Genomic DNA, 4,063 nt, shown 5'->3' on the forward strand with positions numbered 1-4,063 from the left:
TTTCACAGTCCACTGGCTGTGGTGGCACAGTCTGATGTCCTAGTTAGTACAGCCACTGGGGCAGGGGGATCCTGTGCCAAAGACAAAACAAAATAAGAAGCAGTAGTTAGTGGAGGACCTTGGCCCTGTGCTGCAGTATTTGTAGATCTTGAATCTGGGGTCACATTTAGTGTACACCCATTTGAAAGTGACTCGATTCAGATCTGCAGAGATGGCCTAACTAGGAGCACACGCTGCTCTTGGAGAGGACCTGACTTCAGTCCCCAGCACTCAGGTCAGGCAGGTCACAATTGCCTACAACTCCAGCTCCAAGAGATCTGACCCTGTCTTCTGGTCTCTGTGAGTCCCTGCTCTCACACATGTATGGAGCCACACACAGACACACCTGTATGCATTTTTAAAGAGTCTTTTTTACGTGGTTCGGTTCAATTTTCAAAACTTAAATTTTAAGTATACATGAATTAATTAACTAGAAAAAATGTCTATTTTATAACGATCTCCAATTTATAGATGAGAATGGAGGTTCATGGAGGTACAAGGAGGTGCCCAGAACCTTCAGCTAGAAAATGGTTCGGATCCCAGGCCTAGCCATTGCTAACACCACTAAGTACAAAGCTTCAACTCTGCAAATCCTGCTTCCCTAGAGACTTCCCACCTGACCAATCAAGAAACAGGCTGGGCAATGGTGGCGCACGCCTTTAATTCCAGCACTTGGGAGGCAGAGGCGGGTGGATCTCTGTGAGTGAGAGGCCAGCCTGGTCTACAGAGCTAGTTCCAGGACAGGCTCCAAAGCCACAGAGAAACCCTGTAAAGAAAGAAAAGAAGAGCTGGAGAGATGGCTCAGTGGTTAAGAGCATTTCCTGCTCTTCCAAAGGTTTTGAGTTCAATTCCCAGCAACCACATGGTGGCTCACAACCATCTGTAATGAGGTCTGGTGCCCTCTTCTGGCCTGCAGACATACACACAGACAGAATATTGTATACATAATAAGTAAATAAATATTTTTAAAAAAAAGAAAGAAAAGAAAAGAGAGAACACCTAAGTTTTGAGCCTATATATTTTGGCACCTGGTACCCAGGACCCTGTCTTACCACTCAAACATCTATCCTACCACCAACCTACCTTAAGGCAAGGATGGCTTAGACTGCCCCATAAGGAGGAGACAAGGCAATCGCTTGCTCCAAGGTACACAGTTGGTTGTACATCTCCCAGAAGACGAGAACCCCAGGAAGTGTGCAGAAGCTTGTGTGGTGAAGAGGGCTGTGCCAGAGGCTGTAGGCAATATGTGGAACAGCTGTGCCTGTAGAGAAAGCATACAGTCATTAACAGGGCTTTGACATGTTTGGGGGCCAATAACTGCATGTTGACTCCAAGGCCCACTGTGAGCAGCCACTGCTCAGGATGTAATGAGAAGCTTTCCTACAGGGGAGGGGCATGTCACGCTCCTCCATGCCCTCCTGCCTGCCTGCACTGCTCTTATGCCGCCTGCTTGTCTGGTTGGCATTAGTGATGCCTTCTTTCCTATTTTTAGACTTATCCCATAGTCCTAGGACCAGCTGTTACATGCCACTGTGGGTAAGGGTTCCTTGAATGGGCTAAGGACCTGCCTGGTGGGGGTAAGAACCCTCCAATCCAGTGCTTTACTGTGGCAAAATCTGCTTCCTTTTCTCTCTCCAAGACTCTGCCAAGGGATTTTTCTGTCTCTTCCCCACCCCCGTCCAAGATGCTAGGAAGGAAGAAAAGAAAAGAAAGCCTGGAAGAGTAGAGATAAACTTGCAGCTTTATCTTTCTCGCTCAATCTTTCCAATCTACCTTCTCCAGGAAGCTATCCAAACAGGGATAAGTGTCCTGACTTTGCCACGGTAGCTGCATGTCCCTTGAGTATGCTTGCTCAGCACCCTCTCCTCTCCGAGTGCATCCTGACAACTGAAGATGTGATTATTCATCTAGGAAGATTCCCAGTGTCCAGCATTGGACCAGTGACAGAAAGACATACAGTAAATACAGGTTAAATGGCTGAAGGAAGAAAATGATGAATGATAGAATAGACTATCAGGGATTAAAAGGGACCGGGCAGGACCTCATTGCTTCACGGATAAGGAAACTGCGACTTAGAAAAGAACAGAGAAGGTATTGTAGGAATCACAGTTTGCAAGTGATAGAATGTCAACTCAAATAAAGAGAAAAGGGAGACAGGGACATAGATTGGCCGTCCACCACTGCAAGGATGGACGTGACCTCAAGGGAGTGTGGGATGGAGCTCTTGTGAATCCTCTGCATGCCCCTTTTACTCTCACAAGCTGCCTTGTTCCAGCTGGGGCCCTGGCTGTGAGGCGTTCCCGTTTCCATCCTGTTTCTGAGGAGAGGAGATGAAAGAGCCTCAGCTGGGAGGAAGGCTAAGAGAGGCTCCTAGAGAGACCAACACACTCCTCTGACTCAGCACCAAAGAGGTGGCAGCTTCCAGCCTCAGAGAAGCCGGTTCTCCAAAACACATTGAAACAGCATAGACGCAAGCCTTTGGGGAGACCCGAGGGGACTGGGAAGCCTCCATAACTGAAATCCACCAAGGTCCCTAAAATTCTTGTTGCATTCTGTAGTCATGAGCTGCTTCTGTCTACACTGCCTCTCACAACTCTGGGGTGCGGGTTTGTTTCTGCCATTTTACAGACGGGAAAGCCTGAAGTTTAGAGGCTACACAGAGGTTTCAGAGAATTATGGGCTCCAACAAGACACTTAGTCCCATCTCCTTTGTATACAAATGAAGAAACTACAGCTTCAAGAGAGTGGAAACATGCTGGGAGTCACAGAGTAGCTCAGTAGATGACCCAGGATTGGAAAGAGAATTTAGGGACATCTGACGACAGGTATGTACCAAGCATCTTCAGAGCATCTACTCTACTCATGATGGTTTGGTTTCTCTTGAAACCACCCACACATCTATCCACACAGCTGTGGGAATAACTGCTACAAACTCTGTGTGTGTGTGTGTGTGTGTGTGTGTGTGTGTGTGTGTGTGTGCCAAGCACACAGCGTGTATAGATAGGTCCGAGTTGTAAGTCAAGAAAGAACTTCCCAGAGCCAAACCACAGGGAACCGTAGAGTCTCCATGTGTTGTGCCCCATCAGTCAGTCTAGTCCCCTGGCCCTATGGGTCATCAGAAGCCTAGAGGCTTCAAGGCCAACAGTGCTAGGCCACGACAAGAATCAGTCTAATTTTCCGTAAAACAGTGTCCTCGGTTGACCCTGATAACTTCCACAAACTTGCATTTACACACAGGGTGGTTAAGGGCCCCACCCCATACCGTTCCCATACTCCCGGTAAAGGGAGACAGAATATTGAAAGGCCTCACAAGAGAACGGTAAGGAAGCCAGTTAGTTTACTGAGTACCAACAGTTGCCAGCTCCAACGGACTGTTCCATTTGCTCCTCCCAGCAATCAGAGGCACTAGTTTTCCTGGTTTCCTTTTCCAGAAAAAACAAAACAAAACAAAAAAAAAAAAAAAAAAACGCTCTGGCCCCAAGGTAGCTTGCTCCAGGATTCTTGTCCTGGAGGTGGCAGAGGGGGCAGCATACCCGTTTTGCTGATGCGCCCTTGGCACTGAGTCCTGCTGCTCCTAAAGAGGCTGCAAAGGCGACCTGAGTTTCTCCAACACATTTCCTCTCAAAGCCTCATGGTCCTAAGCCCTAGCCTCTCACACACAGCACTCCAGGGAAGCTTGCACACTGTGCCTGGCCACAGTCAGACTACCTCACTGCGCCTGCTCCCTCCTCTGCTCAGTGTTAGTCATGGGCGCAGTTATCTAGTCTTGCGGGTGATTATCCAATATTTGCTCTGTCTATGAACTGTTCCATCCTTATTGGTGCCCCCATTGTTCGACAGCCAGTGTTTCCGTGTAGTATGCTCCCATGAACCCCGCTGTCGTTGGTGCCCCCTAAGGAAGCAGATCAAATGCATCCTAAAGTCCTGGCATCCTAAAGTTCAGAGGAGACACCAACTTCTGAGACAAGTTGCAAATTCTGAGCTAAAGAATGTGAAAAGAAGTAAGGGACATAGATTGACTGAC

Source organism: Microtus ochrogaster, chromosome 10 (assembly GCF_000317375.1).
Source record: "Microtus ochrogaster isolate Prairie Vole_2 chromosome 10, MicOch1.0, whole genome shotgun sequence".
Lineage (NCBI taxonomy): Eukaryota > Metazoa > Chordata > Mammalia > Rodentia > Cricetidae > Microtus > Microtus ochrogaster.